The sequence below is a fragment of the Kogia breviceps genome, chromosome 1 (genome assembly GCF_026419965.1).
Source record: "Kogia breviceps isolate mKogBre1 chromosome 1, mKogBre1 haplotype 1, whole genome shotgun sequence".
In the NCBI taxonomy this organism is placed as follows: domain Eukaryota; kingdom Metazoa; phylum Chordata; class Mammalia; order Artiodactyla; family Physeteridae; genus Kogia; species Kogia breviceps.
Genome location: NC_081310.1, coordinates 178,135,853 through 178,163,454, shown reverse-complemented (window position 1 = coordinate 178,163,454; position 27,602 = coordinate 178,135,853). Strand labels below are relative to the sequence as shown.

General features: G+C 56.4%; 1 protein-coding gene across 1 annotated transcript in view; it reads right to left on the bottom strand.

Moving 5' to 3' along the window:
- Positions 1–18,547, bottom strand: part of SDC3 (syndecan 3) — a 37,889-nt gene extending 19,342 nt beyond the window's left edge. Inside the window, exon 1 of the mRNA XM_059037442.2 lies at positions 18,476–18,547. The gene's annotated coding sequence lies outside the window, so the exon portion shown is untranslated. The remainder of the gene's footprint in view (positions 1–18,475) is intronic.
- Between the last annotated feature and the right edge of the window lie 9,055 nt (positions 18,548–27,602).

Below are 27,602 nucleotides of genomic sequence, written 5' to 3'. Positions count from 1 at the left end.
CCCACACACCCCATCACTGTCAACACCAGGCTTACTCCCCATAACTCACCACTGCCTGAAATTAGCTTGTTTACTTACCTCCTTGTCTAACGCCTATCTCGCCCGCCAACAGCTCCTGGTGGCAGTGACTGGGACACAGTCGGCCTCCATCAATATTTGTTCAGTGAATTCTGTGAATGGGATCACCCTTACAGACCCACATTACCTACTTTTCTAATCACTATGGGATCCTGGGCAGGACCCTGTCCTCTGTCCTCAGTCTCCCCATCCAAAGTTCTCTCTGGTCCCTCCAAAATCCAACCAGGGCTCCAACTGCCCTGGGAGGAGGGAAGAGAGGCTGAGACTGATCCCAGCAGTTTTTCATAAAACAACTATGCAAATTATATACAAAAACATGCAAGACAGTAGGTTCCCAGCAGAGCCTACAGTTCTGGCCACTTTACAACCAGGCCTGGGCTGGAAGGACAGTAGCATTTACTGAGCACCTACTAAGCGCCAGGCCCCTTACTGATAGGACCAGGTGAAATGGGCCTCCTTACTCCATAGTCTCAGGCCAGGCAACTTGCTGGAGGTTACAGAGAACTCAGCTGGTGAGTCAAGATGGAGTTAAGGGGAGCAAGGCATTACCAGGGGGGGACTGGTAATGGGGAAGGGTCGGGAAGGGCAGAGAGAGACCCAATGCTCTGTGTCTGGTTCTCATCCCACAGGATAGGACCTAAGGAAAGGCAAGCTCAAAGGGCACAGGACACCTCTGCCAGATCTTAGGGGCCACCTGAAGCCAGGGGCAGAGGTCCCAGAGACCTCACCAGCCCTGGGGTTCTGCTGGGCCTCCAGGAAACCAGACAGACCTTGCTGAGTCAGCCCGAGGCAGGCCCAGTCTTTCTAGCTGTGCTGGGACACCACACAGCTCTGCCGTCCTCCCCAAAGCCTTCCCAGGCACATGCTAGGCACACACCCTGAGAACACACAGCACACACAGCACACACACACACACACACACACACACACACACACAAAATGTGCCCATCTGTGTGTGAGTATGTATCCAGGCTCAGCCTCCTGAGGAGTCCGGCTGTGGTCTCCCTCACCCTCCCGTTTGCTAGGTTATTTATAACCAGCACAAACTCACAAACAGTGGAGATACAACTCCCCACCCCAGGACTATTCTGCTGGCTTCTGAGCTGCTCCATTCCAAGGGATAGAACAAGTCAGACTCAGTATGAGTCATGAGGGCCTCCAGGGCCACCACCACCCTCACCTAGATGGGAAACTGAGGCATAGAGCAAGGAGTCAGAAAAAAAACTGGAGGAAGGACTGGCGGAGGCCCCAGAGGCTTGCCTAGGTCCAAGGCCACCTCCAGCCCCAGATAACACTCTCTGAGATATAGGGGCAGACGGATGCCCCAGCCCTCACCCTCATGTCCTGCATCCTGGGAGACAGGTGGGACCTTGCAGTAAGCAGGAGCTCTGAAGCTCGATTGCCTGGGTCCAAATCCCAGCACTGGCCCTCAGCGGCTGTGTGACCCTGGGCAAGAAAGTCCACCTCTCTGAGCCTCATTTTCTTCTCCTATGAAACGAACATAATAATAGTACCACCCTCAAAGGGTTGGGAGGATTAAATGAGATTATCCAAACAGGATCTCAGCCCAAATCCAAGCTACCTCTTGGCTGGGCGACCTTGGGGCAAAGATGCCTGGCCTGAGCCTCAGTTCTCCCATCTGCAAAGGGGACAACAGTACAGCCCAGAAGGTCATGAGAACTGAAGCAAAGGTTCTGACACAGAGTAGGTGGTCAAAACACACAGATTCCTTCCTCTTTTCCTCTACTCTCACGGGCCCCGTGACTCCCTGACCACCCTCAGCTTTTCCCCTTGATAATCTTTATCTCCTGTCACTAAGTGCATGGAGGTTTTTTGTTTTTTTTTTTTTGTGGTATGCGGGCCTCTCACTGTTGTGGCCTCTCCCGTCGCGGGGCACAGGCTCCGGATGCGCAGGCTCAGCGGCCATGGCTCACGGGCCCAGCCGCTCCGCAGCATGTGGGATCTTCCCGGACCAGGGCACGAACCCGTATCCCCTGCATCGGCAGGCGGATTCTCAACCACTGCGCCACCAGGGAAGCCCTGCATGGAGGTTTTTAGAGCTATGGCGCCACTGAATCTTCTAAACAACTCCTTAAGGGATAAATTCTCTCCCCAATTTTGCAATGAGCACCCTGCCTTGTCAAATACAGGTGTTCTATAAATACCTGAGGGATAAATGGATGCAAGAATGAATGTGATCAGAAAGTCAGAAAATAACAAGTAGCGGTGAGAATGTGGAGAAGTTGGAAACGTCATGCACCACTGGTAGGAATGGAAAATGGTTCAGCCACCCTGGATAACAGTCTGGCAGTTCCTCAAAAGGTTAAACACAGGGCTTCCCTGGCGGCACAGTGGTTGAGAGTCCTCCTGCCGATGCAGGGGACACGGGTTCGTGCCCTGGTCCGGGAAGATCCCACATGCCGCGGAGCAGCTGGGCCTGTGAGCCATGGCCGCTGAGCCTGTGCGTCCGGAGCCTGTGCTCCGCAACGGGAGAGGCCACAACAGTGAGAGGCCCGCGTACCGCAAAAAAAAAAAAAGGTTAAACATAGAGTTACCATATGGTCCAATAATTCTACTCCTAGGGTATATACATCCAAGGGAAGTGAAAACATATGTCCACATATTTTTTTAAAAAAGCAACATTATTCATAACAGCCAAAAAGTAGAAATAACCCAAATATCTATCAACTGATAGATGGATAAATAAAAGGTGGTGTGTCCATACAATGGAATATTATTAAACAAAAATAGAAATGAGGTCTTGATACATGCTACCACATGGATGAACCTTGAAAATATGATGCTGAGTGAAAGAAGCCAGTCACAAAAGACCACATCCTATTTGATTCCACTAATATGAAATGTCCAAGATAGGCAAACCCATAGAGACAGAAAGTAGATTAGTGACTCCTAGGGCTGAGTGATTGGGAAGAAAAGAGGAGTGACCCTTTTCTAACCTTAATAGGTACAGGGTTTCTTTTGGGGGTGATAAAAATAAGTAATATTGGTGATGGTTGCACAGCTGTAAAAATACTAAAAACCATTTAATTACATGCTATAGATGGGTGGATTGTGGGGTATTTGAGTTGAATCTCAATAAAGCTGTTGTTTAGAAAAAAAGAAAAGAATGAATGTGTGATCGAGGCTCAGAGAGGGTGAGGTACTTGCCCAAAGTCACACAGCAGAACCTGGACTCAAATGCTTGGATGGGAGAGGAGGTGACCTCTCTGAGTAACCCCTAACCAACCAGTGGTTCCAGGATGTTCCCACTCAGACCCTCTGTCCATGTGGCTGGCCCCTGGCTGCCCTCTCAGCAAGAGACACGAGGATACGTCCCTGCCAGGGAAGGGGTCAGGAGGATGGCAAGGCCCTAGTGGTGAGGCGCATCTGAGTGTGAAGTCAAGTCCGCCTGCCCATCCCCCCGTGGCTGTCTAGGACAGCCTTGAGAACAGACACCTCACCGGGCCCAGCCCCTCACCCTGCCCCGCCTCCACTTGGCTCTAGCACCAGCCTCCACCCAGCCCAGCTGGCAGCCGCTGAGCCCAGGCTGGTTTCCACTCCCTACTCTCTACGCAGAGGCCCGTCTGTCCTGAGGGCTAGGCTGAGGCACAAGCTGCCAGGCCTCTGACAAGTGTTTGGTATCCCCCAAACCTCTACCAGGCTGAATCCAGGTTTGAAGCCTGCACCGCCTTAGTTCCCTGCTCCACTCCACAACCTCAGCAAGCTTCGCCATCCCTGCCCCACAATCTGGTCACTAAGAGGGGAAGCGGTCTCCCCGCAGCTCAGACTGCAGGGCAGGAGCCACAACGAACCCCGAAGAGGGGGGGAGCCAAGAACACCACGAGGACCCCCAGCCCTCAGTCCCAGCTACGGGTGGAGGGAACCAGAGAAACCCCCGGCGCCCCACGTCCTCTCCCCGACATCCTCACCAGCCTCCTGCAGGTCCAGCGCATCCTTGTGTCCAGCCAGTTCATCCTCAGCCCCCTGCCATAGGTTCTACCCTCCACACCGAGCTCAGACGGAGTCCAAACGTCCCCAGGGCTTTAGGGACACTGAGTGCCCGGCCCCCATGTGCTCGGAAGTCCAGGGATGAGACACATCCTCCCCTCCTCATATGTCACTTGAACACGACTCCCTGACCAAAAACTCCTTCAACTGACCCATCACCTGACCCTCTGCAGGCAGGGTCAGAGGCCCTGGTCCTGGGATCCTGCCATCAGAGCCCCAATCACACCAGCTTGGCCTCCCTCCCCACAGGCGGGCTCCACCACAGCCAGCCCCACGCCAGAGCAGGATGCCAGGGACATCCAGATGAATGAGCCCAAGCGGTCCAGCCCAAGAACTAGAGCGCAGACAGTGCTTGCGGGAAAAGGGCCAGGCCTGGAAAAGCCAGGCTCAAAGATGGACGTGCGGCCAAGGGCTACTCCTGGGACCCAGCTTGTTCCCCAGACCCCAGGACAAGGACAGTGTGGTGGTTGCCCCCTTTGCAGTGATAGAGGCCTCTCACGACCACTGCCCCCACTACAAACACTACTGGTCATCAGCCCTGCACAACATGCTGGACTCTAAGCCAAGTAAACCCGAATTCTCGAAACTACCCCGCGGCACAGTGGTTACCATCCGGCTTACGAAGGACACGGACGAGCTGCCCAAGGTCACCCAACTGACGAGGAGAGGTCAAAGTCAGAGCCCCAGCGGGGCTGCTACCCAAACATCATTATCCCAGCCACCCCTTACAGACTCGCACACACGTATCCAAGCGGGGGAGGCCAGGTTGGGAGGACTCAGCCCGCGCAGCCTCGGCGCACCTCCACAGCGCCCTGGGTAGCGGGCACGGCCTTGCCTCCCACAGCGTGCTGGGGACAGTCTCACCTCTGAGCCGAGGCCCACGCTGACCCGCCACGCCTCATGACCTGACAGCCTTTCTCAACAGGAGCACTGCAGACCCCTGGGTGGGACAGTCCTCCAGGCCCGGCAGCATTTAGCAGCTGTGACCCCCCACCCCGGGAAATGCCAGCAGCACCCCCATTATGGTGACAACGAAAAGTATCCCCGTGCATTTCCAAATGCCCCAGGTGCTGATACCTTCAATGCCCAGCTCAGGCCCCACTTCCTCCTGGAAGCTTCCCCATCCCACCCTTGTCTCAGTGACCACCCCCCTCCCTGCTCAGGACCCCAAATTCAGCATCTCCTGGTTGGGCCTCATTTTCCCACTTAGTCCAGAAACACTCCGACCATGAACAGTGATCCCAGAGATGAGAATCCCCGGAAGGCCTCATACTGAGGCTTCTGACTCAGGGTCCACAGCAGGCAGGTAGTTAAACGAAGGGACTGCCTCCCCTGGCCTCTCTGACCCAGCTGTCACTTTTCTTGGGGACACACAGCCACACCCCTCTCCCTCCTCCCCAGCTTGTCTGCACCAGGGTTTGGTAAATCACACATAACCAAATCTCTGAAAGAACCCAAGTTCTGAGTCTGCAGCATCCCCGGAGGTCAGGCAGAAGACAAAGCTCTGAGGCCCTCTGCACCCCACCCCCGAGCCCCGCCTTAATCACCTCTAAGGAGGCCAGATGAGCAGCTGCCCCTTTGACCTGGGCTCCCTGGACTCTGGGATTAAGCGCTGGGATTAAGGACGGACACACTCCTGGTCGCTTAGGGCTCCAGCAATACACATGTGTGCATGTGTGTGTGTGTACATGCAGCCATGCAGGTGCACACACGCAAGCACATTCAGGGGCATTTCTGGGCATGTGTACAGGTACGCTCGTGTGTATGTACCTTCGGGTTGTCTTAGGTGGGGTCAGATGCCTGTGTGGGCCTGGGTGTGTTGGTGTGAGTACAAGGGCTGCATCTCTGCTAGTGGTCCGTGTGCACCTGGTAGAGTGTGTGTATCTATCTCTGGGTACCTGTGTGTGTTCAGGTATGTTTGTGGGTCTGTGTCTCCACGCGTGTGCACAGGACAGGGTGTGGGCTCAGGTCAACCTGTTTTTTCACGTACACAAATGGGTCTGCAGGTGCACATATTTCTATCTGCGCGTCAACCCCCCCACCCCCCACCAACTTCGTCCACTATTCTCCCAGGAGCTGTTAATACTGTGGCCACCCCCAGGTTATTGGCAGCAAGCCCCCTAGAGCTGAGAAGGTGGAGAGACAGCAATTTGGCGGCTCCTGACTCCCCTGGCCTCACACCTGAGTCACTAAAACAGCTGGTGGCAAAGGAACAGGCCACAAATGTCCCTCCCTGCCCAGACCCCAGGGCCCCCATGCATCAGCACAGACACACAGCAACACACCACCACACACGCATGCGCCCACAAACCCAGACCCTCGCCCGAACCTAAACAGAAACATGGCCTTAGCTCCACACGGATAAAGGATCAACCTGGGTGCAACCACAGACTTGCAGACGGTCCCCTGAACTCAGAGCCGGAACCGCCTCTTCCGGAGCTGAGATTGTCCCAAACCAGCCTCCTGGCTCCCCCGCCTCACGCGAGAACAGGATTCACCCATCCAGGGCTCAGCTCCCAGGGGCCACCCAGGGACCTGGCCTGCGGGAGCTGTTCTGCCTCTCAGTGCTGGGGACCCTGAACGTCCAAGCTCGGTCTTCAGGCTCGGTGTCCTCATCTGAACAGCGAGGTGAGGGGCTGACTTCCTGTGGCCCTTTGCCCTTGAAACTACCCGTCTGGAGGGGCAGATGCAGGGAATGGGGGGTTCCAGGCCCAGAGGGCGAGGAGTACAGTCGTCCCTCTAGCCCTGACCCTAAACACCCCCTCGGCCCTCAAGACCCCTGTCCCCCAGGGGGCTCTTCGGTTCTGGCCCCGAGTCACAGCTGGGAGACGAGAGGTTCCCATAAGCCCCAAGGAGTGAGTGAGGCAGAGGCCTCGGGGGAACCAGAGAAGGAGAGGGAGAGAAAAGGATGGGAGGGAAGGAGAGGAACAGTGGGCCACAGAGGAGGAGGTGTGCAGGAGGACAGCCGGTGGAGGGAGATGGAGGGCAGAGGAGGAAGATTTCTCATAACCAAGCCTGAACCTGCGGTAACGAGGCAGGAAGTGCCCTCTTGCCCCAGCGCTCCCCACTGCCAGCCTCCACTCTCCTCTTCTCCAAGCCCGGGGATCACAGGAGGAGGGGGCTGGGGAGAAAGGAGGAGATGCGACAACAGGGGAGAACCAGAAGTAAAATAGACTGAGGAGGTGTGAAAACATGAAGAAGGAACAATGTAGCAATGTCTGAATTGGGGGAAATGAAACAAAGTAATATGTGTGAAGCTGACCAGGGAGATGATATAATGGGGGGGAGTAGCTGCTGCAACAATGTATCCAGGTGAGGGCTCCAAGGAGGTAAGGATGTAACCCTGTGGGGAGCCAGACACTATGAAGCAAGTAACAGAACTGGGGCTTAGCGAAGAATCCTATAGCTTATAGAAGAAGAGCAGTGCCTGGGAATCTAGAACAGGGAGACAGGAGAGAAGGGTCTGAAAAAGGGCTCACTGTGCTTGGGAGCTGGGAGAAGAGGCTGGTAAATGATTCCCAGAGGAGGGGACATCTGTGCTGGGTTTTGGAGGATGAGCAGGAGTTTGCTGGAGAAGAGCAGTCCACAGAGAGTGAACAGCATGTGGCAGACATGAAAGCAAGAGAAACAATGTTGTGCTCTATACCCAGGGAATAGCCAGGAGTCTTCGGTGGTAGAAGGGGGGCAAAGGGATGAGGCTGGAGAAGCACACTGAGTGCCATGAAGGGAATCAATCTGGTATAGAGTCTTGGGCATGAGGGCAGCTGGTTGGGTCAGGAAAGGCTTCCTGGGAGAGGTCAGTGGGAGCTGGGCCTGCAGTCTGGGCAGAAAGAGACAAGTAAAGAGAAGAAACATGGTACAGGAGATGGTGCCCTGCCTAGGAGTCAGGAGGCATAGTTCTTAGTCCCAGCTCAACCACCAACTTGCTGTGTTACTTTGGGCAAGCCATTGTACCTCTCTAAGCCTCGATTTCCCCATGGGCAAAACAAAAAGGCTGAACTAACAGCTCTCAGAAGACTCTCACTATGACTCGAGAGTATTCCTTCGGCCTCGGTTTCCCCTTCAGGACAATGACAAGTTGGACAACAGTGTTTCCAAAGGCCTTCCAGCTGAAATCATCTTCAGTCCTCTGATCTTTCCCCAGCCTGGGCTGGCCTCAGGCCATGGCCCAACCTGAACAGAAAACATGCAGCAGAGAAGCCCCGTGTGGAAGCCAAGAGTCCCAGTCCCAGCTCGGGACTCCCCCAGAGCAGCCACACAGGCTCACCCAGCAAGACCTGACTGGCCTTAAATTCATCCTCTCGGGGCACCACACTTTACAGTTTGCAGCACACGTGGTAGCATGGAGCAGAGCTTGTGCATCAGATAGTACTCTGAGGCTAGACTGTTTGGGTTCAAATCCTAGTAAGTGTGCCACTTACTAGCTCTGTGACCTTGGGCACGTTTCTTAACCTCTCTGTGCCTCAATTCCCTTTTTTGTAGAACCAAGGTAATAATGGTAGCCCCTTCATAAGGTTGTAGAGATTAAGTGAGATTTTATACATAAGACATTTGGCAGAGTAACTTGCACATGGCAGGCACTCCACAGGCATAATTCAATATTAACATCATCACATCCATGCTCTTGTTGTCATCCTATGCCAGCCCCTCAACATGGGGCTGCACCCATTTTACAGACCAGCATCCTCTACCTTGAGGATGGAACCCAATGCCTTGGTTTGGACTCAAAGCCCACCTTGTGAGCCACTGGTTCTCCCATGCTGAGGCCCTCTGGTGTTCAACTGTTCAGCCCCAAAACACCCCGTGGCACAGGACCAGGCACCCAGGAGGTGACCAGTGAATGTCTGTTAAATGTAAGAAGCAATACACTCTCATTAGAAACAGCGCCGCCTACAGCAATGGCTCTTCCACCCCAAAGGGAGGTATGTTCCCATCTCCACAGATGCCTCTCCCAGAGCTGGGACCCACTACCTTTAACCACACTTCGGTTCCCTAATATACCATGACTTTTCCCACCTCTGAGACTTTGTCCACCTCGATCCCTTTGCCTGTATCAATGTGCTGCCGTCCTTCAAGGCCTGGAACAAAGGACACCTCCTCCATGGAGCCCTCCCTGATTCTCCAGAGCCAAAACCAACTTCTCTTTCCCCTGACTCACTTCCTCAGCCCCTCACCTAACTGGGAGCTTCCTGAGGTCAGGGAGCAGGTTGAGCCCCCTCGGTGTTCCTAGTGCTCAGCACAGGCCAGACACAGAGGGGACAGCAGTAAACAGTGCCTGCAGTGACTGGAAGGTCAGCAGCAGGGTAGGGACAAGAACACAGGCACTGGATGCCCTGCCCAGTTGCTCCTCTCTGCCCAGGAAACCAGACTCACAGCCCAGCCTCCAATTGGCCTGGATCATGTCCCAGAGGCTGGGAAGGAATGTGGTGCTCAGCGCGATGGGCAAGGAAAGGGCCCCTCCTACCCTGGCCCAGGAGGAACCATAGACAGGCCACTTGAAGGAAGCAGGCCTCCCATCCTCCCCACAACCGAGCAGGTCTGCCCTCCCTTCCCAACTGGGCTACCCCAGGTCAGCCCCTGCCCTCTCTGGCCTCTGGTCTTTCTGTTAGTTCCTCAAATGTGAAGACTGGAAAGTCCCCTGGGTCACCCAACCCAATCTCCCCACTTCACAGATGTGGAAGTAGAGGCTGGGGGCAGGGGGAAGCTGCCCATGGTCACATGACAAGCCACCTCTCAGATTCACCTCTGAGACATAACAATCTTAGGGAAAATATAATCATTAAAATAAGTAAAGTAAAAGTAACTATTCAGGAGCAGCTTCCTTTTAACTAGCTGCCAACTCGTTAACTAGCTGCACCTCCCCCCAACACTGCTCCCCATCCCAGCCTAGTAAATGAGGCATTATTGGCCCATTTGACAGAGGAGGAGAGTAAGGCTGAGTCAAGGAGTCGCTTGCCCAGGTTCACGATGCTTCTCTGGCAGAGCTGGGATTCAAACCTGTCTGGGGGAGGGAGGCAGGGCCTCCTCCCTGCTTCTCTTCAATGCCTGCCCTCACAGCACAACATGCCTGCCACAAACCCACCAAGCAAGGCTCACCGACAAGACGCAGGACACACGCAAGATACACCTGCACACCCACAGCCCCTAGCACAGGGCCAGGTAGAGAGCAGGTGCTCGATCAATGTCTGCAGAATGAACAAACTAGTCCATCAAAAGACAGGCCCGGCTTCCCTGGTGGCGCAGTGGTTGACAGTCCACCTGCCTACGCAGGGGACACGGGTTCGTGCCCCGGTCCGGGAAGATCCCACATGCCTCGGAGCGGCTAGGTCCGTGAGCCATGGCCGCTGAGCCTGTGCGTCCGGAGCCTGTGCTCCGCAACGGGAGAGGCCACAACAGTGAGAGGCCCGCGTACCGCAAAAAAAAAAAAAAAAAAAAAAAAAGACAGGCCCCGTGCCCGAGCCCATGCAGCCCCGAGCCTCCTTGGCCTGCCCGATGCCCCCAAACAACGCGGCATCTCAGGAAGCAGACTCCAGCTGCTTGCTAACTGCCTCACCTGGGGCACACTGCTTAACCTCTTGGGCTTCTGTGTCGCCATCTGTAAAATGGGGTAACAATACCTACCTCATAGGGTCATGGTAAGAACTGAGATAAAGCATGTTAAGCACCTGGAACTGGGCCTGGTACGCAACACACGCTCTGTAAGTACCAGCCACTATCACTGTCACCATCACCATCGTGCCTGGCTCCCCGACAAGGGAGCAACTTCAGGGCAGGAGCCAGGTAGAATTCAGCTGCAGACACCCTCACCCCACCCTCAATGGCAGCCTAGCCATGAGGAGGTGGCAGGAAACACATGGTAGGTAGGTGAGCAAAGGGCTGAGACAGACACGGGCACCCACCCGGGCCATGGGCCCTGGAGAGGGTGGCAGTAGATGGGTGCTGCCAGGCACCCCGAGGAGCAAGAATATCCTTCCCCTGCTCCCACTGTAACAGCCCCCCCACCTCTCCAGGAGCTTTGCCTGCTCAGTCCCCACGCAGCCCCCCAAATCCCAGCCCAAGAAGGGAAGACAGGCCTAATGAGCCACCCACAGCACCCTGGTGCCTGCAATCGAATTGGCAATCAGCTTGCTGCAATTAGATTTCCCAGATCCTGCTCGTGATTGATTCTAAATTACCCTTATTAAAGTCTGGGCCAGTGAGCAGGGCTTGGGGGGGTGGGGGCAGGACAGGTGGGGCCTGGCTGGCAGCTCAGGAGGTGCAGAGTTCTAGGAGGGCTTGGGCTAAGGCTGATCCCAGGGTGAAGCAAGCCCATGGCCCAGAGCGGGGTATAGGCCCTAACCAGCATCATCCCCCACCCCACACCCACTCCTCAGATTCCTCCCCAGGCCCCCAAGCCCCCACCACTCATCGCTCATCTCAGAAGACCCCAGTCCTGAAGGGGTGTGACAACACGGTCAGCAACAGGGCAGACAGAACCCAGAGTAGTTGAAAAGCAACCGAACACCCAGCTCCACCAGTGCCCAGCCGTGTGAGCTCTGACAGGTGGCTTGACACCTCCAAGCCTCTAAATGAGTGGAACGCCACCAGCATCAGAAGGCTCCATGCGACCACGTCCCCAGTCCTTGGGCGAGGCCCCAGGCCATCTCTGGGCTTCAGGACTGCCACCTGTGAGACAGCAGTCTACATGCTGCAGGGCTTCGGGGCTGATGGTCTCTTTAGGGCTCTCCCACCCCTGAGGTCCTATGCAAACAACAACAGTCACCTACTCTGGGCCAGGACCTGTGTGATGGATGGAACACAGCCGAGGCACTCCCCAGCTGGGAGGAAAATGGAAAGAGCCCAGTGTCACCATGTCCTGGGCTATACCCCAAACAGCAAGGTCTCTCTGGGGTCCCAGGACTGGAAGAGACTGAAGACTCATCAAGTCCAATCTTCTGCCTCCAGACTTACCCACAGGCTGCCAACAGCTCCAAAGAACCGAATTCCCCATGAACTCAGTATCACGAGGCACTGGAAAGTGCTTCCTCTAATCTGGCCCAAATCCTGCCTGCTGCAGTTGGGAGTCCAGGCCCACGTTCTCCCTCTTAGGGTAGCCCGGTGGGGATTCTGCTTTGGGTCATCCACGATCGTTCAAACTTGGTTCCCAAATTCTCCACCCCCAAAAAGCAATTCCTCGGTGAGATCAAGACAGGGACAGGAAAAGAGCAAAACCAAAGCAGGTGAATGGAAGAGATCACTATTTGTAGGAGCAGCCTACTTCTTATCAGGCACTTTATTATTTTGTGTTGTTCATTCTCAAAGAACTCTGAGGCAGAGGTATTCTTAGCTCATTTTAAAGAAGAGGCAACTGAGGCTCAGAGAGGTTAAGTGAACTTGCCAAGATCACATAGCCAGAAATTGGCAGAACCAGGACTTCAACCCTGGTCCAGTTGGCTCTGGGGCCCCCATTCCGTCAACAACCTCAAGCTGCACCCTCAGGTTTGGCGACCCCAAAACAGACATAGCACCAAGGCCCAGGTGGGGACCCAGGGGCGGGAAGAAGGCAGACCTCAGCCAGCTGGGGCATGTAGAGCCCTCTCCGCCTGGTATAAAAGGCCAGTGCAGGCATTCCCTGCCCTCCATCCTCGGCAGCCAGGTAGGGAAGGGGCCAGATCACTTGTCAGGGGCCACCCTCACCCCATCCCCCAGCTGGGCCCTCAGCCATTGCTGGTCAGACTCCCCCTGTAATCACAGCTTCCTGTTTGGCGCTGAGACTGGGCCTGGTCAGTGGGGGAGGGGAGCAGACACCCCTCTGGCCAGGGCCTGCTCTGGAGGAGGGAGGGGGGCCGGAAGTGAGGCCTACCCGGCCTCCTGGAATCTTGGGAGGCTGGGAGCCAAGGCAAGGGGAGGGGGTGTCAGCTGACAAATATTTACCAGGCGCTGGCCTGATGTTCCCAGGATGTGGTGGAACATTAGGGGGGACAGCAAGACAAGCCAGGTGGCCTGGGACCAGCCCAGACCCTGCTCACTGCTTCAGGGGGCAGTTGGGGGGTGAGCGAGGGGCTGGACCCCGGGACAGCCTCGGGCTCCAGTCACCCTGCCCCCCACCCCGGACACAAAATCACAGGGCTCCAAGCAGCTGGGCTGGAGCCCAGAGCCACAGGGCCTCTGTCCCACCCAGACGTGGTGGCCGTGCCTTGGCGCTCAGACCGCAGGCCCACCCCATACGGCCCCCTGGCGCCTCCGAACCCACGGGCACACACCTTGGACCCAGCAGTACTCTGCCAGCCTCACTGTCACCCCAACTCACCTCCAAGGTAGACAACACAAAGCTCCAGCCTGGGCTCCAAAGTTCTGGCTTCCTTCCTTCCTTCACTCATTCATTCACTCATTCATTCATTCAAATCATTCAATTCTGGGCCAGGCAAAAAGTTGGACTTGGGGGTTCAGCAAAGCACAAGGCAAACACAGAGCCTCCCTAAGGCACTCATGGTCTATCAAGAAAGTATTCTGATACTTCTCCTGACTGCTGTGTGACCTCCAAGTCACTCCCCGGCTCTGAGGCTCAGTCACTCAGGCCAGAGAGAATCTTAGGTGCAAGGGGGCCAGGACTCGGGGATGGGGTGGTAGGGATGTAGATTGGGCTCCACACAACTTTCTAAGGGTGAGAGAGGATTAAAGGCAGGCCTGGTCGCCTATGCAGAGAGTGAGCCACAACACTGGGGGCATCCAATGTGTGTACAGGGGGAATGGTGGCTTTTTTAGACCCCTCTCATCCTGAGGTTCTAAACATTTCCCCAGTCCTGTGCCATGATCACATGACCCAGACACAAGCCCCCACACCCCCCAATCTTGTTGACTCCCTGCACAGTTTATAAAGCTCTCCCTCGAACCCTCGACCACGACCTTCAGAATAGCTCATTTACAGATCACAGAGCCTTGTGAGGCAGTGGAGGAGCAAGGGCTCCAGGGCCAGACCCTTCCCCCGCCCCATGCAACATGCCTCCAAGGCTACAGTGAGAATTAAATGAAAAAAGATAGGAGACATGCCCAGCCCAGAGCCTGGCAATGAACAGGCATTCATGATACAGGTAATGTGGGCATAATTTGCGGGTAGGGAGGGCCCAGAGAGGTAAGTACCTTGCCCAAGATCACACAGCCAGAGAGGGTAAAATTAGGACTGCGGCCCAGTTCTATTAGCCTGCCAGGCCCTGGCTCAATCCAGCTCTGCCACTTGCCAACTGTGTGACGTTGAGCAAATCACTTAACCTCTCTGTGCCTCAGTTTTCTTCATCTGTAAAATGGGAGTTCTAACAATTCCTACCTCCAAAGATTATCATGAGGATTAAATGAGCCAATGCATACAAAGTGCTCAGTGGGCAGGGCTCTCAGTATGCGTTAGCTGCTCTTTGTATTATTAAGCCCTCAGAGGTGTGGAAGCTGCCTCCCAAATCATGGCCTCAGCCACTGCCAGGCTCACCACCTCCCATCCCCAGCTGTCTCAGTTTGCTCCAGCCTTCAGGAATCCTATTACAGCCCCTTCTAGAACAACCCATCCCTCTCCCTGAAAGCAGCTCTGGGGGATGGTCCCAGCTCCAATGGGAGGGGCAGGAGGGAGGCCTGCAGCAAGACCTGGCTTCTAGGGGGAGCTCTGTCTTGACCCTCTCCTCTCCACGATGCCCCTCTCACCCACCCCACTTCTGCCCCAGCATTTTCCAGATGTCAAGCCCAAAGCTGTCCCTGCCCCAGTGCTGCCCTGGGGCCTCCCAGGACCCCATGCCCCAATCCATGGGGTGGGAGCAGCCATTTGTTTTCAAAACACCACACTGCTTTTTCTCCAGCAGAGCTCAACCCCACACCAACCCCCAATATGAGGCAACAAGAAACACACTGAATTTGTAGCTGGGGGCACTGTGCTGCTCCCCAGGGAGCAGAAAGCACCAGGTTCCAATCCCAACTCGGCCATGAACATGGTGTGACACTCCCCTGACCAATAACACCCCTAATAATAATTGTATACATCAAGTATTTGTCTCCAGTTGACAGGTAAGAAAGCTGAGGGTCAGGGCAGGCTACAGCTTGCTCACTGTCACATGGCAACCATTTTTATAGCTTAGCTTAAAACCTCCTCCTCCAGGAAGCCCTCCCTTGCCCTCCGGGCTCCCTCCTGGAAAGGCCCCATCTCCTGAGAGCTCACTGGCAAGCTGTGCTCAGTCTCCCGAAGGAGCTTATTTTCTCATCACAACACCCCTGTGAGGCTGGCACTGTTATTGTCCCCATTTTACAATGAGGACGTTGAAACAGAAATCCCTTACCCGAAGTTTCTGGCCCCGGAGCCCCTGACACCTTGGGTGCTAACAGCAACAGATCCCTACGGTACCCCTGTGTCAGGGCCTGGCCTGGAACAGTCTAGGGGGTCCCCAACATTTAATTTTTACAGTGAGGACAATCTTGCCCTGACAACCCAATGTTCACAGTCAACCAGAGGAGCTGGAGGCAAGAGGAGTAGGGAGCTCCTGGATACTTGAAATCGTGGGGGTAGGCATGGGGCTGGGGATTCAAAAGAATTCCCTGACTGATTTCCCCTTCCCATGGTCCCTCACCCTCCTACTCCCCATCCCTGCCACATTCCCAATCACAGAATGGCAACCTTGTAAAAGAACAAGAAGTGAACACTTGCTGAGTGTTACTATGTGCCAGGCACTGTGCTAAGAGCTTTTTATATGTTAACCCCGCTCATTCTCCTATTCTCCCCATTTTACAGAGGTGGAAATGAAAGCACAGAGAGATTAAGTAACTTTCTCAGGGTCACATAGCCACAAAACAGTGAACTCCCATCACTGGGAATTCAAACAAGGCTAAGTGACACCTAAATCCCTTTCAGCCCTGAGCATCTAAAGAACACTTTTCAAGCTAAAATTTCCAGGATCCCCACACTCTGGGTCTTTCTGGGCAGTGACTTAAGTACAGCAACTGAAGTGGCCCTGAAGGCAGGTGTCTCTCAGAGTCATAATTAGCTGGTCTCTCAGGAGAGAGGACTCCCAGAGCAGATGCCAGGACACACACGCACACACCCCGACTCACCATCTGCAGCACGAATGAGCCCCACTACTCCTACTGAGGCCACCCTGGAAGCTGCTCCATACACACAACACACATACACACACACACACTCCCTTTCAAGCTGGTGGGCACCTAAGTGTCATCCTGCCCTTCCCCTACCCTGAGCCAGCCACTGCCCATCCCAGTGATGTCCTGGGAGGCCCTCGCCACGGAGGCCACTCCTGGAGCCATACTGGTTGGGGCTCTTCTGGTCTAATCTCAGTCCCTCCTGCTGCAGGCGTCACCCTCTTCCTCTGGTGTGGCACCCTGGCCACTGGTCACCACCCATCAACCCTTTGCCTCCCAGGCCAGATGAGGTGATGTCTGCTGAGCAGCCGGGCCCCTGGAAAGGTGTGAAGCCTGGAGAGGGATGCCCCCCTACCTCATCCGGAGCCCCAGCCCTCCTCTCCTCCAAGTCAACCCCACCATCTGAGCCTGCAGGCCCAGACCCCAGGGTTGTGCTTTATCTGCCACCCAGCACTGGGTCTGAGCCACACCCACTCTACCTGGGCCTCAGATGTAGGGGCACCCTGCCTCATCGGGGCCTTTCACCTCCGCGCGTTCATTTAATTCTCTCCACCACCTCACGGGGCACGGATTACGAGCCTTGTTTTATGGATGAGGAAAAGTTGTTCGGCGAGGGACGTGACTTGCCCAGGGGTCACCCAGCTCGGGATCCTGCTGGGCTGCCAGGTCTAAAGCATGCTGTCCGGCGTCCCTTTCATTCATCGCACACCAAACACGGACTGAGCTCTTCCTGTGGGTGAGCACACACGTCCTCTCATTTAATCTCTCAGAAGGGTGTTATTAGCCCCGTTCCACAGAGGGGGAAATGGAGGCTCAGAGAGGTGAGACAACTCGTCCAAGGTCACACCACGAATCAGAGGAGGGATCAGGATTTGAACACAAGGCTGTGTGATTTCCACATCTTTGATTTCAAAGACGGTCTTCCAGAAGTATAGCTGAGAAAGTGACCCAGTTGCTAGGATAGGCTTGGGTCCCTGTCCCTCCCAGGGACCTCTTTTCCTCACCCCACCTGGGGAATAACTGGGGATGAGGCACCCAGCCCACCGGGCCCCATACTCAGCCTGGCATTCAACACTCCCCCCCACCCCGCCCCACAGCTCATAGCCCCCAGATGGGAGAGGCTGAGGAGTAGCCTATCTGTCCGAGATGCAAACTCTGAGTGCCTGCCTGACCTCCTCCCATTTCACAAACTGGCCAACTGAGGCCCAAAGAGACTTGCAGTGGCGGAGTAGGCACCCGGGGGGCAGGGGTTGCCTGAGATGCCTGGGTCCCTCTCAGCCTGGGAAATGGGGGACAGGCAAAGCTCCTAGAACCAACCAAGGGGATCAGGCCTAGAAACCCCCCAGTTCATGCCCAGGCCAGGCTCCAGACATGTGCCCATAGGGAACTCACTTGGGACCTGGGTCCCTCAAAGGGGAGGAGATGGCCTTTCCTCCTGCTCCCCCTGATGGAGCTGGGACTGAGCTCAACCCCACGGCTGCTGCGGTCACTCAAAGGGACACCCAGGGGTCACCTCATACATACATACATACTCACCACTACCTGCACACTCGGCCCCACTCAGGGGTGCATGCTCCACGCACGGGGTAACCCATGCACCTGCCAGCACACGCCTGCACACACACGCACACACTCCCATGGGCTGGAGCACACACCCACCACAGAGGTCTCCCCCTCAACACACTCACCCCCTGCAGGCACACACAGCATGGCCAACAGTCCCCAGCCCGTCCCCGGAACACACCGTGCACAGTGGGTCACCCTGACACGACCACACACAGGTAGGGCACGATGGCCCCCATCCATGGGGACGGACTGGTCCTCACGCCTCATCCTTCACCCGTGCACACCCCACAGGTCCCAGGACCCTCCACGGAGGTGTCCACACACGCGGTCACACTCACCCACCCCCTCAGGTCACCTTCACACAGGCCCCCTTCACCCCTCCCCCTCCCCGGGCCCCCCTGCCCTCCTGCCGCGACCCTCGGAGGGAGGAACCTAACGCACACCCTCCCCCCGCAGGAGAACGCGACCCGATTCCCTAAAAGTGGCCGCGGTCCGGGCACACCCACGAAGCAAAGCCACGTCTGCTCAGACCCGAGACACGCCCAGCGCGGCCCCGCGCCCGGACCCCAGCCTGGACCCCAGGCCGCCCACGGGGAAGGGTCCCGCCCCCGGGGAAACGAGCCCCCGGGAGGCGCGGGCGGCCAGGCACTGGACCCCCGCCCCCCCAAGGCCGGCGCGGCGCGCAAGCCGGGGCGCGGGAACGGGAAGCACTCACCCCCGCGGCGCGCCCCGCCAGCAGCAGCAGCAGCAGTGGCGGCAGCAGCAGCCCGCGGGCCCCTGGCCCGGCCGCGGCCCCGGCCCCAGCGCCAGCCCCGTGGGCGGCCCCGGCGCGGTGCGGCGGCCCGGGCTTCATGGCGGCGGCGGCGGCGGCGGCGGGCGGGCGCCTTTGTTCCCGAGGCGGAGGCGGCGGCGACGGCGGCGCGGCCCGGCGGCTGGCCCGGCGCGCTCTCGGTCGGGGCTCCGGCTCGGCGGCCCGGCTCCGCCCGGCAGCTCCGCGCCCACGGCCGCCGCGCCTGCAGGAAGCGTGCGCCGCCGCCAGGCCGCCCCCAGCGCGGGAGGCGGGGCGGGGAGGGGCGGAGCTGGACGTTGAGCTCCCCCCGCCGCCCGGGGCCGCCCGGGGCCGCCCGGGTCCCCCCCGCGCCCCACACTCGCCGGCCCGCCCGCCACGGGATGAGGCGGGGAACGTGCGACCCGAGACGGGTGGCCGGCCTCGCGGAGGCTTGCTCTGGGGACGGGGTCCCTCAGCGCACGCCTCCCCTGGCCGTCGCAGGGCTTGGAGGGGAAGGACCCCGCGTGGGGATGCGGGGTATGACCCAGCTTGTCGGAGGGTCTGGGTAGATGGGTCGCATCTGGGTGACCATTAATACCCTCCCCGCTAACGACTCGGTTCACTGGCTCTCCCAGGACCCATCACCCCCACCCTCAAGCCGGTCCACAGAGGGGGACTGAGGTCATCCGAGTCCACTGGGCTTTGATGTCTCCACGGGTGAGCAGCCAGAACCCAGAGCAGGCGTGGCCCCCTTTGGGCCCGTCACTGGGGTGGGCAGGCCTGGCCTCGTGCTGCTGTCCCACCAGCTGTGTGACCTCAGGCAGGTGTCCCCAGCTCTCTGAGACTCAGATTCCTCACTGTAGGATGCAGACCCCCGTACCCCTGCCCCACATCCCTTTTCCCCCGAACGTGGTCATTGAGCGTTTCTCTGTTGCCTTTATCCCCACCTGACATACGATACACTTCACTTACCCACTGGGGTCTCCCACCACTAGCACATGAGCCCCAGGAGGGCAGCAGTTTGTGTCGTCTTGTTCACTGCTGTGTCCCCAGCACTAGCCCAGGGCCTCGTGCGTAGCAGTGGCTCAATACAAATTTGTTGAATTAATGAACGTGTTTCCCACTCACCTCCCAGTCACCCCCACCCACCTGTTTTGGGGGAAGAAGGGGGTAAATATTTATTTAGCCCTGACCCATGCCAAGTGCTTTACAGGGGTTATCTCATCTCACCCTCTCAGTGACCCCATGAAGTAGATGCTGTCAAAAACTCCACTTCCTAGATGGGAAACTGAGGCCCAGAGAGGGGAGATTATTTGCCAGCACTGGCAGGCAGAAAGTCTTTGCCCTCAGCCCCCATGTCCCCACACCTAGTGCAGGGCCTGCCGTCAGGAGATGGGGAATCATTGACCTGAAACTGGAACAATTCCCCCAAGGAAAAGGGAACTGAAACCAGGATTCATGGAGCCAGTAGGGGTGAGTGCCGGGGGGGGCGGAGGAACAGACTCGGGCACCAGCCATGATTTGGGGCTGTCGGAGGAACCTGGACTGGTCCTGCAGGGGTCTTGAGAGGAGGTCCAGAGGTCAAAGATCAGCTCATTAGGCAGAGCTGCATTAGGTGTTCCCTGAAAGGGAGTGAGAGCCCCATACCTAAAGGGTATGTAAGGCCAGGCCAGCTGCCCTTAGGCAGAGATTTGGAGAGGAAGGGAGGGAAACTTTCCAACTCTCTGAGATTCACAAATCCCTAGGAATTCTGAGGTCCCAGCCTCTGGGGACCCCAGTGCCAAATCTTGAGGAATTCTGACCCTTGGGCACCTTGGGAAGATGGATGGAGAGGGGCTGATGGGACCCAGTAGGTGGGGAGCTGGTTCCAGTTGAGGCAGCACAGCTTGGAGTTGAAGAGTTCTGGCTCTGGGTTGGGCAGATACCTGGGTTCAGATCTCAATTCTGCCGGTTGTGAGCTGGGTGACTCTAGATGAGTGACTTTACCTCTCTGAGCCTCAGTTTCCCAGCTGTAATATGGGAATAATGACCACAAGGGGTTCATTCATTGGTTCATTCATTTATCATCCAAAGGTAAAGTGAGTGCCTGGGTGTGCCACACGCAACACTGGCCAAGGGCCAGGTGCCAGGTTGTGAAGATTAAATGGGCTCTTCCTGACTTTGTACTGGGGGTTCAATAAAGGTGGCTGGGATGATGTTTATAAAGTAAGGGACCAGATGTAGGGACAGTCACCTCCCAGAGGGGCTGCTCCAGGCCCAGGGAACAGGCTGGTTCTGAGGAGCCCCCAAAGGGCAGAGTTGGGGCCAACAGGACGAGGGTAGGGGGTATGAGATGCCAGATGTCAGCTCTGTTCAAGGAAGGACTTTGGAACAGTTGGAACTGGCCGCAGATGGCAGTGGCTACTCTGAGAGGTAGTGAGTACTCTGTCTTGGCAGGTATACAAGGCTCCAAAAACTAGCGATCAGGAAGGCCATTAGAACAGTCTCCACGCACAGGATGGGCCATGAGCATGGCCCACCTTCAGAGGTTCCTGCCAGTTCTAAGACTTCCGGGGACTTTCCTGGTGGCGCAGTGGTTAAGAATCTGCCTGCCAATGCAGGGGACTTGGGTTTGAGCCCTAGTCCAGGAGGGTCCCATATGCTGCAGAGCAATTAAGCCCGTGTGCCACAACTACTGAGCCTGTACTCTAGAGACCGCGAGCCACAACTGCTGAGCCTGCGTGCCACAACCACTGAAGCCCGCGCGCCTAGACGCCGTGCTCTGCGACAAGAGAAGCCACCGCGATGAGAAGCCCACGCGCCACAATGAAGAGTAGTCCCCGCTCACCGCAACTAGAGACAGCCCGCGTGCAGTAACGATGACCCGATGCAGCCAAAAATAAATAAATTAAATAAATAAATTTATTTTTTTTAAAAAAAGACTTCTGGCAGCAGCAGCGCTCTTCCCTGAGTTCTGAGGTGGGGGAGGGGGAAGATCTTTGGGCTGGGCAGGCCAGGAACGCCAACTGCTGCTCAGAGATACCGGTCACAGCCCGAACTGAGCCAGGTCTGGGCCCCCACGGTCTCATCCTACTCCTCACCACCCCCACCCCCGAACCCCTCCATCCCCCCCACCCCCCGCTCTGCTAATCTCGGGGTTCACAGCTGCACACATTCACCGCATTCCAGCACCCGATGCTCCATGTAGTTCCCTTCCCCCACACCTACCTGTGCATTGGAGCCGTGTCCCAGCATCTCAGGGTCTCCCTCACCTGCCCTCCCCATCCGCACAGGCACCTGCTGCTGCCCCCCTCCAAGCTCAACTCCCACGGCCCACTTGGCCCCTCGGGAGAGCCTGCCTGACTTCCTTGGGCAGGGCTGGTCCTGCCCTGGCCAGTGTCCATCCTTGCCCTCCCCCGATTTCAGTCTCTACCGTCTGTCACCACCCCCCACTGAAGTGGGAGCACCTCAGTATCCCCAGCAGACAATAATCGTGGAACCCAAACAGAGTTGACTATATGCCAGGCATGGCTTTACAAAGCGCACACTGACATTATCCCCACTTTAGATGATGAGTCGAGACACAGAGAAGTTAGGAGATGTGTCCAAGGTCACACAGCTGGTGAGTGAGAGCTAAGCTCTTGACCCAGGGTCTTAATGGTTACACTGTAATGCCAGGGGCAGAGGTCTATCGGGGAGTACCTGATGAGTGAGTTAAAGAGTCAGTGAGGGGATTCACACTGTCACACGGACACAACCAATTGGTGGACACACTCAGATGAGCCTGGAAACCAGATAACCCCCCACAGGCATGCCTAACAGCCAGGCCTCACCACCCTCCCCAGTGAGACCTTTCTCTGCCCTTGGCCAGGGCTCCTGGCTCCAACAAGGCAGCTAAAGGGAAGTGGAGGCCTCAGCCGGCATCTCTGAGCTCCAGGCCCAAGCTGCCTAATTTGGAGTTGCATCTCTGGGCCTGGCACACAGTAGGTGCTCAGTAGTGGTTGCCTGACGCCTCCTGCCCCCGGAGGTTTGGCTAAACAGACTGGCTCTTTGGAACTCACATTGCCATGTAATAATGAGAGCCAAGATCTCCCGAGGGCTTGCTCTTCGCCAGGCACTGTTCAGGGCACCTGCCAGGAACGCTGTCCCTCACTCCTCCCCAGAGCCGAGTGATCTGTGTACAACGAACACACTTGCCTCCCAGCTTTGTAGCCAAGAGGAGCCCTTCCAGCGGAGCCTGGCACTCAGGGAGCATGATGCATGCGTTCGCTCCTTACCGGCTCCCCATTTTACAACTGGGGAAACTGGGGCCCTGAAGGGCTGGGTGACTGGCCCCGGGTTACACAGCCAGGAAGTGAGAGTGCTGACAGACCACTGCTGTGCCCTCCCCTGTGGCCACAGGGGACTTCGCGATCCTAACTGACCCTCCAGCTCAAGACAATCCCAAGCCTGGGAAAACCAGCCTTTGCCTCTCCTGGGGCTGCCCCCACCTCCCCCCGGCCCCTCTGCACCCACCTTCTCCCATCGTAACTTCCAGCCTTGCCCAGGACTCAAGATGGAGGCCAGAACCCGGGTTTGCTTCAGGGAAAAGTCTGAATGAAATCAGTCCTGACATTATTGACCCCAAAATCAGGAACCAAAGCGGGATTCTGGCAAGAAGGCTCTGATCTAGGGCCCACAGGGGGCCCTTGGGGAGACTCTGGCTGTCTGTCTGCTGCCCCAGCAAGTATCACGGGATAATCTGAGCGGCTGCTGAGAGAGTCCACACAGGGCATGGGCAAGAGTGGGACGGCTTGGCCTCCATCTGTGGGGGGCCCCCTGCCCGCCAAGGGACCTGCCTGTGTGAGGGTCTCAAAGGGCCACGCCTCGAGCCTTTCCTGAGCACCCTCACCCCTGTGTTCTGGGCAAGTCCCTTCAAGAGGAAGGGTGGGTGATGCCCCCCTGGCACACAGCTGCCGGGCATGGGGTCAGGATTTGAACCCAGGCCTCTGCTAGGTCTGTGAGCTGGGGGTTTGCAAACTAAGGACCCAAAGGGTTCCCGGGAGGCCCCTTGAGGCAGGTGTGGGCATGGAGAAGGAAGTCTGATTTTGTTTGAGATGAGTGCGCCGGGGGCCACAGAGCAGGGCTGCCCATGCCGGAGGGGCAGGTGGATGCAGAAACCCTGTCTCTGGGTCATTCTGGCCCAGGTGCCAGGCCAGCCAGGGCAGGGTGGTGGCGGGACGTGGAGGAGGAATTGCCGAAACAGCAACTGTTCCAAGAGAGAGGTGGGCTCTGCCCTCAGGCTGGGCAGGGATGAAAACAGGGGTAGGTCCGATTCTGTGGGGCCTGAAGCTTATACAATTTGAGGGGATCACAAGTACAAAATTAGGAACAAGGCTTTGGAAGGGGGTTGTGCCAGTGAGAGGCCCTGAAGCTTAAGCTTCATTAATTTTACATTAATTGTGAACAGAAGCCCACAGCCCCGCCAGATGCCATCCACAGTCTAGCAGAGCCAGCAGGGAGACTGGGCACGGAGGGGTTAACCTCACTCTGAGGCTTTGCGTGTCGTGGAGGGAATATAGGAAGGCTTCGTGGTGGTGGTGACGCCTCCACTGAGCCATGGTGGGCCGGCCTTGGAGAGTGGGTGCTCTGAAGTGGTCACACTGAGGCTCCGCCCACCCAGGAGGGAGGAGGGCTTCTGAAGTCTTGAGCTCGAGCTGGACGCTTCAGAAGTCCTGTGTGTGGATGAGGCTGAGAAGGTTCTGCAGGTTTGCTCACTGTAACCTAGAATGACAGTATGTAGGGCCTTGAGCTGCTCTCCTCACTCCACCCCTTCATCTGCCCATTTCACAAGTAAGAAAACTGAGGCCTGAAAAGTGGAAGTGACTGACCCCAGGTCACACAGTCAGTCTGTGGCAGAACCTAGGCTGCTTTGCTACCTGCCCTAGGGTTTGCTCTACCCACGCCCCTCTCCTTAACTGATTGCCCTGTTGTTTGCAAAGACTCTTGAGGTTGGACCCATCCCACAACAAAGACCTCATTCAAATCCAAGGCCCTGACTCCTTGTGGCCCCCTTTAGCCAGTCCAAGGTCACGGGGCTCGGAAGTGGCTGTCGGGTTGTGGGGGGTGGGGAAAGCCCAGGCCCAGGAGCTGTGTTCACACACCTGCCCTCTTCCCTTGGATGGGGGAGAGGAAGGAGAGAGGGGAAGGGTCAGCAGAGATGCTGAGGAAGAGGAGACAGCAGGAGGTGACAAGGGCACTGCCATTCCAGAAGCCGTTTCACTCACACACCCCCGTTCCTGGGAATAAGTTGCACATTTGAAGTCGTTCTCCTGGAAGAAAAAAAAGCCTCTCTAAAAATATATTTTCTTTCTCACCTCATCCTGGGGCTAGAGCAGCCCAGCTGGGTGACAACCAAAAAAGCCAGTGGAGGAGAGTGACCTGGAATTGGGGAAAGGGGGGCGAGGGGACAGTGAGAAGGATTGAGGGGGGTGGGAGACCCTCCTGCCCCAACACCATGGAATCTGAGTGAGTACGACTGTCACTGAGATATTTCATGTGTCTTGTGGGGCTTTTATCTTTGAGACTCACAGAGACTAGCAAAGCTCACCCTCATGTTCCAGAGCCCCTGCTGTGGGCCAGTCACAGATCCAGGTGCTCAGGGAATTGCCATCCCAGGGCAGGAGGTGGGCAAGTAGCAAGGACAGTTGGCCCTCCGCATCCTCGGGTTCTACATCCATGGATTCAACCAACCTCGGATGGAAAATGTTTGGAAAAAAATTCCAAAAAGTTCCAGAAAGCAAAACATGAATTTGCCACACGCCGGCAACTATTTACATAGTGTTTACATTGCATTAGGTATTATAAGGAATTTCGAGATGATTTAAAGTATATGGGAGGATGTGCGTAGGTTATATGCAGATCTTATGTCATTTTATATGAGGGACTTGAGCATCGGTGGATTTTGGTATCCACAGGGGTCCTGGAACCCATCTCCCATGGATACTGAGGGGGCAACTGTAACTGCATTCACGTGGCACAGATAGGTCCCGGCTTCGTCCCTCACCCTCTGTGTGGCCCTGAGCAGGTCACTCCCCTTGCCCTGGGCCTCAGTCTTCTCATCTGCAAACGGATTGGATCTGGGGACACCAAACTCAATTCCCAGCTTCCTGCAAGGGGCCCTGGGAAGGGGCATGGCAGAAAGCAAGAGTAGGGGGAGACTCTGGCCCCTGGGCTCTGAGGAGAGGCCTAGGGGACTCTGGGGTCAAATTCTGACTCTGCCACTTCCTGGTCAGTGACCTGGGGCCACTTTTCTTCCCGTGGAGGTTAAAGTAACTGCTCTCCCCTCCCAGAGTTTGAGGCAGGTGAACAACGTAACACAGGGCAGCACCCAGCTCAGGGCAAGACCCATAGTCACAACTCAATTATCCACTACTTTTCAGTCATTCTCAGCTTGGTCCACTCCAGGCCTGAGGGGTGTGGGCTGGGGACCTCTCCACTGGGCCTGAGAGACAGAGGCTGAGGCAGCTCTGACACAGGACAGCTGAGGCTTCCTGGGAGTCCCTGGTGCAGCCCCACCCAAAGACATGTCTCCACCCTGGGCTCTGAGGAGCACCAGGAAGTTTCCCGGAATCCTGGGGAGGGGCAGCTGGTGGGGAGGGGGTTGCCAGGGGCAGAAACAAGCTCTCCAAGGCCAGGACAGAGCAGGGCAGCATGTGCCTCACTGGAGAAATGAGAAATGGGCCTTCTGATACGCCCAGAACCATCCTGGGCTACACCAGTTCTTGTGCTGTGTATTAGTTATCTATTGCTGTGTAACAAATGACCCCCCAACACAGCAGCTTAAAACAGCAATAAACGTATTGACTATTTCACCCGGTTTCTGTGGGTCAGGAGTTCAGGGGCAGCTGAGAGGGGTGGTTCTGGTTTGGGGTCTCTCATGAGCCTGCAGTCAGGATGTCAGCCAGCCTTACAGTCATCAAAGGCCTGAAGGGGGCTCCAGGCTCTGCTTGCAAGATGGCAAGTGTGACTGGCGAGTTAACCCCAGTCCACAGCAGGGGCCCTCAAGTCCTCATCATGGGCCTTGCCACAGAGTGTCCTACAAAGTGTCCCAGAGGAGCAAGCTGGAGCTACAGTGTCCTGTGTGGCCCAGCCTCAGAAGTCATACCCCACCCTTTTCATAATGTCTTGTTGCTTCCAGGCAGCCCTATTCCACGCAGAATACACAAGGGTAAGAACATCAGGAAGCCAGGCCACCTGGGAGGTTGTCTCCGAGGTAATAATTCAGTGCAATGACTTTCATGCTTAAAATTGTCCGAGTTCGGAGGATAAAGAGTCACCCTTAGTGAAAATTCCAAGGGCCCCAAACATAGCAGGGAAAAATTGGAGGCAATAATAATAATAATATAACAACTTCTATGTATGACTTGCTATGTTCCCTGCTATGCGCCAGATGCTTTCAGTATGTCCTATGAAATAGGACTATTATTATACCATAATAAGAGGTTAAATGACTCACAAAGGTCACAGAGGGCTGGTAAAGCTGGGATTTGAAGCTAGGCAGCTCTGGGTCATAAAAAGATTTGGACATTTTCATTGTTTGAAAGTTTGATTCATAAGCCAGAGATGTAGCCCCCGAAGAGACACCGGGGCCTCGGGTCACGTTAACAGAGGCATGGGGCCACCCTCCTCAGCCCCTACCATCTGACCTCATACCAGCCGTGTGAGGGTGGCAGGGCTGGGCTACCAGGCCAGGTGACAGTTGGGGAAACTGATTTGCCAGGGGTTACACAGTGAGGCAAAGGCAAAGCTAGGGTCTGTGAGCCAGATCCGCGACCATACCCTGCCACCCCAAGCCAGAGGGAGGGAAGGAAGTGGGGAAGCTTAGTCTTAGAGCAGATGCCAGACCTGAGGTCTCCAGATGAGATGGGACTCTTCACTCCGGAGGCCCTCAAGCCAGGGGGAAAACATCCCAAGCCCTGACCTTGGAGCCTTGAGCTCTTACGCCTCTATAATGCTTTCCTTAGGCAGCAGCACCCTCGCGTGGCTAAAGCTGGCAACTACATGAAGTCACAGTTTTCCTCCCCACAAAATGCCTAACTATCCAGTGCCTCAC